We start from the raw sequence: 14,809 nt of genomic DNA, 5'->3' as shown, positions 1-14,809 counted from the left end.
TATATGTTGTAACGTTCAGGTGCTGTTGGACATGTGTAGAGTGTGTTGGTATATGGTGTAACGTTCAGGTGCTGTTGGAGGTCTGTAGAGTATGTTGGTATATGGTGTAATGTTCAGGTAGTGTTGGACATGTGTAGAGTGTGTTGGTAAATGGTGTAACGTTCAGGTACTGTTGGAGGTCTGTAGAGTGTGTTGGTATATGGTGAAACGTTCAGGTAGTGTTGGACGTCTGTAGAGGGTGTTGGTATATGGTGAAACGTTCAGGTACTGTTGGACGTCTGTAGAGTGTGTTGGTATATGGTGTAACGTTCAGGTAGTGTTGGACATGTGTAGAGTGTGTTGGTATATGGTGTAACGTTCAGGTACTGTTGGAGATCTGTAGAGTGTGTTGGTATATGGTGTAACATTCAGGTACTGTTGGAGGTCTGTAGAGTGTGTTGGTATATGGTGAACCGTTCAGGTAGTGTTGGACGTCTGTAGAGTGTGTTGGTATATGGTGTAACGTTCAGGTGCTGTTGGCGGTCTGTAGAGTGTGTTGGTATATGGTGTAACGTTCAGGTAGTGTTGGACATGTGTAGAGTGTGTTGGTATATGGTGTAACGTTCAGGTGCTGTTGGAGGTCTGTAGAGTGTGTTGGTATATGGTGTAACGTTCAGGTGCTGTTGGAGGTCTGTAGAGTGTGTTGGTATATGGTGTAACATTCAGGTACTGTTGGAGGTCTGTAGAGGGTGTTGGTATATGGTGAAACGTTCAGGTAGTGTTGGACGTCTGTAGAGTGTGTTGGTATATGGTGTAACATTCAGGTACTGTTGGACGTCTGTAGATGTGTTGGTATATGGTGTAACGTTCAGGTACTGTTGGACGTCTGTAGAGTGTGTTGGTATATGGTGTAACGTTCAAGTACTGTTGGACGTCTGTAGATGTGTTGGTATATGGTGTAACGTTCAGGTAGTGTTGGACGTCTGTAGAGTGTGTTGGTATATGGTGTAACGTTCAGGTGCTGTTGGACATCTGTAGAGTGTGTTGGTATGTGGTGTAACGTTCAGGTACTGTTGGGCGTCTGTAGAGTGTGTTGGTATGTGGTGTAACGTTCAGGTAGTGTTGGACGTCTGTAGAGTGTGTTGGTATATGGTGTAACGTTCAGGTAGTGTTGGACATGTGTAGAGTGTGTTGGTATATGTTGTAACGTTCAGGTGCTGTTGGACGTCTGTAGAGTGTGTTGGTATATGGTGTAACTATCAGGTAGTGTTGGACATGTGTAGAGTGTGTTGTAATATGGTGTAAGGTTCAGGTACTGTTGGACGTCTGTAGAGTGTGTTGGTATATGGTGTAAGGTTCAGGTAGTGTTGGACATGTGTAGAGTGTGTTGGTATATGTTGTAACGTTCAGGTAGTGTTGGACGTCTGTAGAGTGTGTTGGTATATGGTGTAACGTTCAGGTAGTGTTGGACGTCTGTAGAGTGTGTTGGTATATGGTGTAACGTTCAGGTGCTGTTGGAGGTCTGTAGAGTGTGTTGGTATATGGTGTAACGTTCAGGTAGTGTTGGAGGTCTGTAGAGTGTGTTGGTATATGGTGTAACGTTCAGGTAGTGTTGGACATGTGTAGAGTGTGTTGGTATATGTGGTAACGTTCAGGTGCTGTTGGACGTGTGTAGAGTGTGTTGGTATATGGTGTAACGTTCAGGTAATGTTGGATGTCTGTAGAGTGCGTTGGTATATGGTGTAACGTTCAGGTACTGTTGGAGGTCTGTAGAGTGTGTTGGTATATGGTGAAACGTTCAGGTAGTGTTGGAGGTCTGTAGAGTGTGTTGGTATATGTTGTAATGTTCAGGTACTGTTGGACGTCTGTAGAGTGTGTTGGTATATGGTGTAAGGTTCAGGTACTGTTGGACGTCTGTAGAGTGTGTTGGTATATGGTGTAACGTTCAGGTAGTGTTGGACGTCTGTAGAGTGTTGGTATATGGTGTAACGTTCAGGTGCTGTTGGAGGTCTGTAGAGTGTGTTGGTATATGGTGTAACGTTCAGGTAGTGTTGGACATGTGTAGAGTGTGTTGGTATATGTGGTAACGTTCAGGTGCTGTTGGACGTGTGTAGAGTGTGTTGGTATATGGTGTAACGTTCAGGTACTGTTGGACGTCTGTAGAGTGCGTTGGTATATGGTGTAACGTTCAGGTACTGTTGGAGGTCTGTAGAGTGTGTTGGTATATGGTGAAACGTTCAGGTAGTGTTGGAGGTCTGTAGAGTGTGTTGGTATATGTTGTAATGTTCAGGTAGTGTTGGACGTCTGTAGAGTGTGTTGGTATATGGTGTAACGTTCAGGTGCTGTTGGAGGTATGTAGAGTGTGTTGGTATTTGGTGTAACGTTCAGGTAGTGTTGGACGTCTGTAGAGTGCGTTGGTATATGGTGTAACGTTCAGGTGCTGTTGGAGGTCTGTAGAGTGCGTTGGTATATGGTGTAATGTTCAGGTAGTGTTGGACATGTGTAGAGTGTGTTGGTATATGGTGAAACGTTCAGGTAGTGTTGGACGTCTGTAGAGTGTGTTGGTATATGGTGAAACGTTCAGGTACTGTTGGACGTCTGTAGAGTGTGTTGGTATATGGTGTAACATTCAGGTACTGTTGGACGTCTGTAGAGTGTGTTGGTATATGGTGTAACGTTCAGGTGCTGTTGGAGGTCTGTAGAGTGTGTTGGTATATGGTGTAACGTTCAGGTGCTGTTGGAGGTCTGTAGAGTGTGTTGGTATATGGTGTAACGTTCAGGTAGTGTTGGACATGTGTAGAGTGTGTTGGTATATGTTGTAACGTTCAGGTGCTGTTGGACATGTGTAGAGTGTGTTGGTATATGGTGTAACGTTCAGGTACTGTTGGAGGTCTGTAGAGTGTGTTGGTATATGGTGTAACATTCAGGTACTGTTGGAGGTCTGTAGAGTGTGTTGGTATATGGTGAAACTTTCAGGTAGTGTTGGACGTCTGTAGAGGGTGTTGGTATATGGTGAAACGTTCAGGTACTGTTGGACGTCTGTAGAGTGTGTTGGTATATGGTGTAACATTCAGGTACTGTTGGAGGTCTGTAGAGTATGTTGGTATATGGTGTAATGTTCAGGTAGTGTTGGACATGTGTAGAGTGTGTTGGTAAATGGTGTAACGTTCAGGTACTGTTGGAGGTCTGTAGAGTGTGTTGGTATATGGTGAAACGTTCGGAGGTCTGTAGAGTGTGTTGGTATATGGTGTAACATTCAGGTAGTGTTGGACGTCTGTAGAGTGTGTTGGTATATGGTGTAACGTTCAGGTAGTGTTGGACATGTGTAGAGTGTGTTGGTATATGTTGTAACGTTCAGGTGCTGTTGGACGTCTGTAGAGTGTGTTGGTATATGGTGTAACGTTCAGGTACTGTTAGACGTCTGTAGAGGGTGTTGGTATATGGTGTAACGTTCAGGCACTGTTGGAGGTCTGTAGATGTGTTGGTATATGGTGTAACGTTCAGGTACTGTTGGACGTCTGTAGAGTGTGTTGGTATATTGTGTAACGTTCAGGTACTGTTGGACGTCTGTAGAGTGTGTTGGTATGTGGTGTAACGTTCAGGTAGTGTTGGACGTCTGTAGAGTGTGTTGGTATATGTTGTAATGTTCAGGTAGTGTTGGACGTCTGTAGAGTGTGTTGGTATATGGTGTAACGTTCAGGTACTGTTGGACGTCTGTAGAGTGTGTTGGTATATGGTGTAAGGTTCAGGTGCTGTTGGACGTCTGTAGAGTGTGTTGGTATATGGTGTAACGTTCAGGTGCTGTTGGACATGTGTAGAGTGTGTTGGTATATGTTTTAACGTTCAGGTACTGTTGGACGTCTGTAGAGTGTGTTGGTATATGGTGAAACGTTCAGGTAGTGTTGGACGTCTGTAGAGTGTGTTGGTATATGGTGAAATGTTCAGGTACTGTTGGACGTCTGTAGAGTGTGTTGGTATATGGTGTAACATTCAGGTGCTGTTGGACGTCTGTAGATTGTGTTGGTATATGGTTTAACGTTCAGGTGCTGTTGGAGGTCTGTAGAGTGTGTTGGTATATGGTGTAACGTTCAGGTGCTGTTGGAGGTCTGTAGAGTGTGTTGGTATATGGTGAAACGTTCAGGTAGTGTTGGACGTCTGTAGAGTGTGTTGGTATATGGTGTAACATTCAGGTGCTGTTGGAGGTCTGTAGAGTGTGTTGGTATATGGTGTAACGTTCAGGTACTGTTGGAGGTCTGTAGAGTGTGTTGGTATATGGTGTAACGTTCAGGTACTGTTGGAGGTCTGTAGAGTGTGTTGGTATATGGTGAAACGTTCAGGTAGTGTTGTACGTCTGTAGAGTGTGTTGGTATATGGTGTAACATTCAGGTGCTGTTGGACGTCTGTAGAGTGTGTTGGTATATGGTGTAACGTTCAGGTGCTGTCGGAGGTCTGTAGAGTGTGTTGGTATATGGTGTAACATTCAGGTAGTGTTGGACGTCTGTAGAGTGTGTTGGTATATGGTGTAACGTTCAGGTAGTGTTGGACATGTGTAGAGTGTGTTGGTATATGTTGTAACGTTCAGGTGCTGTTGGACGTCTGCAGAGTGTGTTGGTATATGGTGTAACGTTCAGGTACTGTTGGACGTCTGTAGAGGGTGTTGGTATATGGTGTAACGTTCAGGTACTGTTGGACGTCTGTAGAGTGTGTTGGTATGTGGTGTAACGTTCAGGTAGTGTTGGACGTCTGTAGAGTGTGTTGGTATATGTTGTAATGTTCAGGTAGTGTTGGACGTCTGTAGAGTGTGTTGGTATATGGTGTAACGTTCAGGTACTGTTGGACGTCTGTAGAGTGTGTTGGTATATGGTGTAAGGTTCAGGTGCTGTTGGACGTCTGTAGAGTGTGTTGGTATATGGTGTAACGTTCAGGTGCTGTTGGACATGTGTAGAGTGTGTTGGTATATGGTGTAACGTTCATGTGCTGTTGGACGTCTGTAGAGTGTGTTGGTATATGTTGTAACGTTCAGGTACTGTTGGACATCTGTAGAGTGTGTTAGTATATGGTGTAAGGTTCAGGTACTGTTGGACGTCTGTAGAGTGTGTTGGTATATGGTGTAACGTTCAGGTGCTGTTGGACATGTGTAGAGTGTGTTGGTATATGTTGTAACGTTCAGGTACTGTTGGACGTCTGTAGAGTGTGTTGGTATGTGGTGTAACGTTCAGGTACTGTTGGACGTCTGTAGAGTGTGTTGGTATGTGGTGTAACGTTCAGGTAGTGTTGGACGTCTGTAGAGTGTGTTGGTATGTGGTGTAACGTTCAGGTCGTGTTGGACGTCTGTAGATGTGTTGGTATATGGTGTAACGTTCAGGTACTGTTGGACGTCTGTAGAGTGTGTTGGTATGTGGTGTAACGTTCAGGTACTGTTGGACGTCTGTAGAGTGTGTTGGTATGTGGTGTAACGTTCAGGTAGTGTTGGACGTCTGTAGAGTGTGTTGGTATATGGTGTAACGTTCAGGTGCTGTTGGACATGTGTAGAGTGTGTTGGTATATGTTTTAACGTTCAGGTACTGTTGGACGTCTGTAGAGTGTGTTGGTATATGTTGTAACGTTCAGGCACTGTTGGAGGTCTGTAGAGTGCGTTGGTATATGGTGTAATGTTCAGGTAGTGTTGGACATGTGTAGAGTGTGTTGGTATATGGTGTAACGTTCAGGTAGTGTTGGACGTCTGTAGAGTGTGTTGGTATATGTTGTAACATTCAGGTACTGTTGGAGGTCTGTAGAGTGTGTTGGTATATGGTGAAACGTTCAGGTAGTGTTGGACGTCTGTAGAGTGTGTTGGTATATGGTGAAATGTTCAGGTACTGTTGGACGTCTGTAGAGTGTGTTGGTATATGGTGTAACATTCAGGTGCTGTTGGACGTCTGTAGATTGTGTTGGTATATGGTTTAACGTTCAGGTGCTGTTGGAGGTCTGTAGAGTGTGTTGGTATATGGTGAAACGTTCAGGTAGTGTTGGACGTCTGTAGAGTGTGTTGGTATATGGTGTAACATTCAGGTGCTGTTGGAGGTCTGTAGAGTGTGTTGGTATATGGTGTAACGTTCAGGTACTGTTGGAGGTCTGTAGAGTGTGTTGGTATATGGTGAAACGTTCAGGTAGTGTTGGACGTCTGTAGAGTGTGTTGGTATATGGTGTAACGTTCAGGTACTGTTGGAGGTCTGTAGAGTGTGTTGGTATATGGTGAAACGTTCAGGTAGTGTTGTACGTCTGTAGAGTGTGTTGGTATATGGTGTAACATTCAGGTGCTGTTGGACGTCTGTAGAGTGTGTTGGTATATGGTGTAACGTTCAGGTGCTGTCGGAGGTCTGTAGAGTGTGTTGGTATATGGTGTAACATTCAGGTAGTGTTGGACGTCTGTAGAGTGTGTTGGTATATGGTATAACGTTCAGGTAGTGTTGGACATGTGTACAGTGTGTTGGTATATGTTGTAACGTTCAGGTGCTGTTGGACGTCTGCAGAGTGTGTTGGTATATGGTGTAACGTTCAGGTACTGTTGGACGTCTGTAGAGGGTGTTGGTATATGGTGTAACGTTCAGGTACTGTTGGACGTCTGTAGAGTGTGTTGGTATGTGGTGTAACGTTCAGGTAGTGTTGGACGTCTGTAGAGTGTGTTGGTATATGTTGTAATGTACAGGTAGTGTTGGACGTCTGTAGAGTGTGTTGGTATATGGTGTAACATTCAGGTACTGTTGGACGTCTGTAGAGTGTGTTGGTATATGGTGTAAGGTTCAGGTGCTGTTGGACGTCTGTAGAGTGTGTTGGTATATGGTGTAACGTTCAGGTGCTGTTGGACATGTGTAGAGTGTGTTGGTATATGGTGTAACGTTCATGTGCTGTTGGACGTCTGTAGAGTGTGTTGGTATATGTTGTAACGTTCAGGTACTGTTGGACATCTGTAGAGTGTGTTAGTATATGGTGTAAGGTTCAGGTACTGTTGGACGTCTGTAGAATGTGTTGGTATATGGTGTAACGTTCAGGTAGTGTTGGACGTCTGTAGAGTGTGTTGGTATATGTTGTAACTATCAGGTAGTGTTGGACATGTGTAGAGTGTGTTGTTATATGTTGTAACGTTCAGGTACTGTTGGACGTCTGTAGAGTGTGTTGTTAGATGGTGTAACGTTCAGGTACTGTTGGACGTCTGTAGAGTGTGTTGGTATATGGTGTAAGGTTCAGGTACTGTTGGACGTCTGTAGAGTGTGTTGGTATTTGGTGTAACGTTCAGGTACTGTTGGAGGTCTGTAGATGTGTTGGTATATGGTGTAACGTTCAGGTACTGTTGGAGGTCTGTAGATGTAATGGTATATGGTGTAACGTTCAGGTACTGTTGGACGTCTATAGATCTGTTGGTATATGGTGTAACGTTCAGGTACTGTTGGACATGTGTAGAGTGTGTTGGTATATGGTGTAACGTTCTGGCAGTGTTGGACATGTGTAGAGTGCGTTGGTATATGGTGTAACGTTCAGGTGTTGTTGGAGGTCTGTAGAGTGCGTTGGTATATGGTGTAACGTTCAGGTACTGTTGGAGGTCTGTAGAGTGTGTTGGTATATGTTGTAACGTTCAGGTAGTGTTGGAGGTCTGTAGAGTGTGTTGGTATATGTTGTAACGTTCAGGTACTGTTGGAGGTCTGTAGAGTGTGTTGGTATATGTTGTAACGTTCAGGTTGTGTTGGACGTCTGTAGAGTGTGTTTGTATATGGTGTAATGTTTAGGTTGTGTTGGACATGTGTAGAGTGTGTTGGTATATGTGGTAACGTTCAGGTAGTGTTGGACATGTGTAGAGTGTGTTGGTATATGGTGGATGTTCAGGTTGTGTTGGACGTCTGTAGAGTGTGTTTGTATATGTTGTAACGTTTAGGTTGTGTTGGACATGTGTAGAGTGTGTTGGTATATGGTGAAACGTTCAGGTAGTGTTGGAGGTCTGTAGAGTGTGTTGGTATATGTTGTAATGTTCAGGTAGTGTTGGACGTCTGTAGAGTGTGTTGGTATATGGTGTAATGTTCAGGTAGTGTTGGACATGTGTAGAGTGTGTTGGTATATGGTGGATGTTCAGGTTGTGTTGGACGTCTGTAGAGTGTGTTTGTATATGTTGTAACGTTTAGGTTGTGTTGGACATGTGTAGAGTGTGTTGGTATATGGTGTAACGTTCAGGTGCTGTTGGAGGTATGTAGAGTGTGTTGGTATATGGTGTAACGTTCAGGTAGTGTTGGACGTCTGTAGAGTGTGTTGGTGTATGGTGTAACGTTCAGGTGCTGTTGGAGGTCTGTAGAGTGTGTTGGTATATGGTGTAACGTTCAGGTACTGTTGGAGGTCTGTAGAGTGTGTTGGTATATGGTGAAACGTTCAGGTAGTGTTGTACGTCTGTAGAGTGTGTTGGTATATGGTGTAACATTCAGGTGCTGTTGGACGTCTGTAGAGTGTGTTGGTATATGGTGTAACGTTCAGGTACTGTTGGACGTCTGTAGAGTGTGTTGGTATATGGTGTAACGTTCAGGCACTGTTGGAGGTCTGTAGATGTGTTGGTATATGGTGTAACGTTCAGGTACTGTTGGACGTCTGTAGAGTGTGTTGGTATATGTTGTAACGTTGAGGTACTGTTGGACGTCTGTAGAGTGTGTTGGTATATGGTGTAAGGTTCAGGTACTGTTGGACGTCTGTAGAGTGTGTTGGTATATGGTGTAACGTTCAGGTACTGTTGGACGTCTGTAGAGTGTGTTGGTATATGGTGTAACGTTCAGGCACTGTTGGACGTCTGTAGAGTGTGTTGGTATGTGGTGTAACGTTCAGGTAGTGTTGGACGTCTGTAGAGTGTGTTGGTATGTGGTGTAACGTTCAGGTAGTGTTGGACGTCTGTAGAGTGTGTTGGTATATGGTGTAACGTTCAGGTGCTGTTGGACATGTGTAGAGTGTGTTGGTATATGTTTTAACGTTCAGGTACTGTTGGACGTCTGTAGAGTGTGTTGGTATATGTTGTAACGTTCAGGCACTGTTGGAGGTCTGTAGAGTGCGTTGGTATATGGTGTAATGTTCAGGTAGTGTTGGACATGTGTAGAGTGTGTTGGTATATGGTGTAACGTTCAGGTAGTGTTGGACGTCTGTAGAGTGTGTTGGTATATGTTGTAACATTCAGGTACTGTTGGAGGTCTGTAGAGTGTGTTGGTATATGGTGAAACGTTCAGGTAGTGTTGGACGTCTGTAGAGTGTGTTGGTATATGGTGAAATGTTCAGGTACTGTTGGACGTCTGTAGAGTGTGTTGGTATATGGTGTAACATTCAGGTGCTGTTGGACGTCTGTAGAGTGTGTTGGTATATGGTGTAACGTTCAGGTGCTGTTGGAGGTCTGTAGAGTGTGTTGGTATATGGTGAAACGTTCAGGTAGTGTTGGACGTCTGTAGAGTGTGTTGGTATATGGTGTAACATTCAGGTGCTGTTGGAGGTCTGTAGAGTGTATTGGTATATGGTGTAACGTTCAGGTACTGTTGGAGGTCTGTAGAGTGTGTTGGTATATGGTGAAACGTTCAGGTAGTGTTGGACGTCTGTAGAGTGTGTTGGTATATGGTGTAACGTTCAGGTACTGTTGGAGGTCTGTAGAGTGTGTTGGTATATGGTGAAACGTTCAGGTAGTGTTGTACGTCTGTAGAGTGTGTTGGTATATGGTGTAACATTCAGGTGCTGTTGGACGTCTGTAGAGTGTGTTGGTATATGGTGTAACGTTCAGGTGCTGTCGGAGGTCTGTAGAGTGTGTTGGTATATGGTGTAACATTCAGGTAGTGTTGGACGTCTGTAGAGTGTGTTGGTATATGGTGTAACGTTCAGGTAGTGTTGGACATGTGTAGAGTGTGTTGGTATATGTTGTAACGTTCAGGTGCTGTTGGACGTCTGTAGAGTGTGTTGGTATATGGTGTAACGTTCAGGTACTGTTAGACGTCTGTAGAGGGTGTTGGTATATGGTGTAACGTTCAGGCACTGTTGGAGGTCTGTAGATGTGTTGGTATATGGTGTAACGTTCAGGTACTGTTGGACGTCTGTAGAGTGTGTTGGTATATGGTGTAACGTTCAGGTACTGTTGGACGTCTGTAGAGTGTGTTGGTATGTGGTGTAACGTTCAGGTAGTGTTGGACGTCTGTAGAGTGTGTTGGTATATGTTGTAATGTTCAGGTAGTGTTGGACGTCTGTAGAGTGTGTTGGTATATGGTGTAACGTTCAGGTACTGTTGGACGTCTGTAGAGTGTGTTGGTATATGGTGTAAGGTTCAGGTGCTGTTGGACGTCTGTAGAGTGTGTTGGTATATGGTGTAACGTTCAGGTGCTGTTGGACATGTGTAGAGTGTGTTGGTATATGGTGTAACGTTCATGTGCTGTTGGACGTCTGTAGAGTGTGTTGGTATATGTTGTAACGTTCAGGTACTGTTGGACATCTGTAGAGTGTGTTGGTATATGGTGTAAGGTTCAGGTACTGTTGGACGTCTGTAGAGTGTGTTGGTATATGGTGTAACGTTCAGGTGCTGTTGGACATGTGTAGAGTGTGTTGGTATATGTTGTAACGTTCAGGTACTGTTGGACGTCTGTAGAGTGTGTTGGTATGTGGTGTAACGTTCAGGTACTGTTGGACGTCTGTAGAGTGTGTTGGTATGTTGTGTAACGTTCAGGTAGTGTTGGACGTCTGTAGAGTGTGTTGGTATATGTTGTAACTATCAGGTAGTGTTGGACATGTGTAGAGTGTGTTGGTATATGTTGTAACGTTCAGGTGCTGTTGGACGTCTGTAGAGTGTGTTGGTATATGTTGTAACTATCAGGTAGTGTTGGACATGTGTAGAGTGTGTTGTTATATGTTGTAACGTTCAGGTACTGTTGGACGTCTGTAGAGTGTGTTGGTATATGGTGTAACGTTCAGGTACTGTTGGAGGTCTGTAGAGTGTGTTGGTATATGGTGTAAGGTTCAGGTACTGTTGGACGTCTGTAGAGTGTGTTGGTATATGGTGTAACGTTCAGGTACTGTTGGAGGTCTGTAGAGTGTGTTGGTATATGTTGTAACGTTCAGGTTGTGTTGGACGTCTGTAGAGTGTGTTTGTATATGGTGTAATGTTTAGGTTGTGTTGGACATGTGTAGAGTGTGTTGGTATATGTGGTAACGTTCAGGTAGTGTTGGACATGTGTAGAGTGTGTTGGTATATGGTGGATGTTCAGGTTGTGTTGGACGTCTGTAGAGTGTGTTTGTATATGTTGTAACGTTTAGGTTGTGTTGGACGTCTGTAGAGTGTGTTGGTATATGGTGTAACGTTCAGGTACTGTTGGACGTCTGTAGAGTGTGTTGGTATATGTTGTAATGTTCAGGTAGTGTTGGACGTCTGTAGAGTGTGTTGGTATATGGTGTAACGTTCAGGTACTGTTGGACGTCTGTAGAGTGTGTTGGTATATGGTGTAAGGTTCAGGTGCTGTTGGACGTCTGTAGAGTGTGTTGGTATATGGTGTAACGTTCAGGTGCTGTTGGACATGTGTAGAGTGTGTTGGTATATGGTGTAACGTTCATGTGCTGTTGGACGTCTGTAGAGTGTGTTGGTATATGTTGTAACGTTCAGGTACTGTTGGACATCTGTAGAGTGTGTTGGTATATGGTGTAAGGTTCAGGTACTGTTGGACGTCTGTAGAGTGTGTTGGTATATGGTGTAACGTTCAGGTGCTGTTGGACATGTGTAGAGTGTGTTGGTATATGTTGTAACGTTCAGGTACTGTTGGACGTCTGTAGAGTGTGTTGGTATGTGGTGTAACGTTCAGGTACTGTTGGACGTCTGTAGAGTGTGTTGGTATGTGGTGTAACGTTCAGGTAGTGTTGGACGTCTGTAGAGTGTGTTGGTATATGGTGTAACGTTCAGGTAGTGTTGGACATGTGTAGAGTGTGTTGGTATATGTTGTAACGTTCAGGTGCTGTTGGACGTCTGTAGAGTGTGTTGGTATATGTTGTAACTATCAGGTAGTGTTGGACATGTGTAGAGTGTGTTGTTATATGTTGTAACGTTCAGGTACTGTTTGACGTCTGTAGAGTGTGTTGGTAGATGGTGTAACGTTCAGGTACTGTTGGACGTCTGTAGAGTGTGTTGGTATATGGTGTAAGGTTCAGGTACTGTTGGACGTCTGTAGAGTGTGTTGGTATATGGTGTAACGTTCAGGTACTGTTGGAGGTCTGTAGATGTGTTGGTATATGGTGTAACGTTCAGGTACTGTTGGAGGTCTGTAGATGTGTTGGTATATGGTGTAACGTTCAGGTACTGTTGGACGTCTATAGATGTGTTGGTATATGGTGTAACGTTCAGGTACTGTTGGACATGTGTAGAGTGTGTTGGTATATGGTGTAACGTTCTGGCAGTGTTGGACATGTGTAGAGTGCGTTGGTATATGGTGTAACGTTCAGGTGCTGTTGGAGGTCTGTAGAGTGCGTTGGTATATGGTGTAACGTTCAGGTACTGTTGGAGGTCTGTAGAGTGTGTTGGTATATGTTGTAACGTTCAGGTAGTGTTGGAGGTCTGTAGAGTGTGTTGGTATATGGTGTAATGTTCAGGTAGTGTTGGACATGCGTAGAGTGTGTTGGTATATGGTGTAACGTTCAGGTTGTGTTGGACGTCTGTAGAGTGTGTTTGTATATGGTGTAATGTTTAGGTTGTGTTGGACATGTGTAGAGTGTGTTGGTATATGGTGTAACGTTCAGGTGCTGTTGGAGGTATGTAGAGTGTGTTGGTATATGGTGTAACGTTCAGGTAGTGTTGGACATGTGTAGAGTGTGTTGGTATATGTTGTAACGTTCAGGTAGTGTTGGACGTCTGTAGAGTGTGTTGGTATATGGTGTAACGTTCAGGTAGTGTTGGACGTCTGTAGAGTGTGTTGGTATATGGTGTAACGTTCAGGTGCTGTTGGAGGTCTGTAGAGTGTGTTGGTATGGTGTAACGTTCAGGTAGTGTTGGAGGTCTGTACAGTGTGTTGGTATATGGTGTAACGTTCAGGTAGTGTTGGACATGTGTAGAGTGTGTTGGTATATGTGGTAACGTTCAGGTAGTGTTGGACATGTGTAGAGTGTGTTGGTATATGGTGGATGTTCAGGTTGTGTTGGACGTCTGTAGAGTGTGTTGGTATATGTTGTAACGTTTAGGTTGTGTTGGACATGTGTAGAGTGTGTTGGTATATGGTGAAACGTTCAGGTAGTGTTGGACGTCTGTAGAGTGTGTTGGTATATGGTGAAACGTTCAGGTAGTGTTGGAGGTCTGTAGAGTGTGTTGGTATATGTTGTAATGTTCAGGTAGTGTTGGACGTCTGTAGAGTGTGTTGGTATATGGTGTAATGTTCAGGTAGTGTTGGACATGTGTAGAGTGTGTTGGTATATGTTGTAATGTTCAGGTAGTGTTGGACGTCTGTAGAGTGTGTTGGTATATGGTGTAATGTTCAGGTAGTGTTGGACGTCTGTAGAGTGTGTTGGTATATGTTGTAATGTTCAGGTAGTGTTGGACGTCTGTAGAGTGTGTTGGTATATGGTGTAATGTTCAGGTAGTGTTGGACGTCTGTAGAGTGTGTTGGTATATGGTGTAATGTTCAGGTAGTGTTGGACGTCTGTAGAGTGTGTTGGTATATGGTGGATGTTCAGGTTGTGTTGGACGTCTGTAGAGTGTGTTTGTATATGTTGTAACGTTTAGGTTGTGTTGGACATGTGTAGAGTGTGTTGGTATATGGTGTAACGTTCAGGTGCTGTTGGAGGTATGTAGAGTGTGTTGGTATATGGTGTAACGTTCAGGTAGTGTTGGACGTCTGTAGAGTGTGTTGGTGTATGGTGTAACGTTCAGGTGCTGTTGGAGGTCTGTAGAGTGTGTTGGTATATGGTGTAACGTTCAGGTAGTGTTGGAGGTCTGTAGAGTGTGTTGGTATATGGTGTAACGTTCAGGTAGTGTTGGACATGTGTAGAGTTTGTGGGTATATGTGGTAACGTTCAGGTGCTGTTGGACATGTGTAGAGTGTGTTGGTATATGGTGTAACGTTCAGAAGTAAAGTATTGCTGCTGAACAGAAGTGAGGTGTTGCTGCTGAACAGAAGTGAAGTATTGCTGCTGAACAGAAGTGAAGTGTTGCTGCTGAACAGAAGTGAAGTGTTGATGCTGAACAGAAGTGAAGTATTGCTGCTGAACAGAAGTGAAGTGTTGCTGCTGAACAGAAGTGAAGTATTGCTGCTGAACAGAAGTGAAGTGTTGTTTCTGAACAGAAGTGAAGTGTTGCTGCTGAACAGAAGTGAAGTGTTGCTGCTGAACAGAAGTGAAGTGTTGATGCTGAACAGAAGTGAAGTATTGCTGCTGAGCAGAAGTGAAGTGTTGCTGCTGAACAGAAGTGAATTGTTGATGCTGAACAGAAGTGAGGTGTAGCTGCTGAACAGAAATGAAGTGTTGCAGCTGAACAGAAGTGGAGTATTGCTGCTGAACAATAGTGATGTGTAGCTGCTGAACAGAAGTGAAGTGTTGCTGCTGAACAGAAGTGAAGTGTTGCTGCTGAACAGAAGTTGAGTATTGCTGCTGAACAATAGTGAGGTGTAGCTGCTGAACAGAAGTGAAGTGTTGCTGCTGAACAGAAGTGAAGTGTTGCTGCTGAACAGAAGTGACGTTTTGCTGCTGAACAGAAGTGAAGTGTTGATGCTGAACAGAAGTGAAGTATTGCTGCTGAACAGAAGTGAAGTGTTGCTGCAGAACAGAAGTGGAGTATTGCTGCTGAACAGAAGTGAAGTGTTGCTGCTGAACAGAAGTGAAGTATTGC

This window comes from Sebastes fasciatus, chromosome 14 (genome assembly GCF_043250625.1).
Source record: "Sebastes fasciatus isolate fSebFas1 chromosome 14, fSebFas1.pri, whole genome shotgun sequence".
NCBI classification, from domain to species: domain Eukaryota; kingdom Metazoa; phylum Chordata; class Actinopteri; order Perciformes; family Sebastidae; genus Sebastes; species Sebastes fasciatus.
This window is presented reverse-complemented; position numbering follows the sequence as displayed.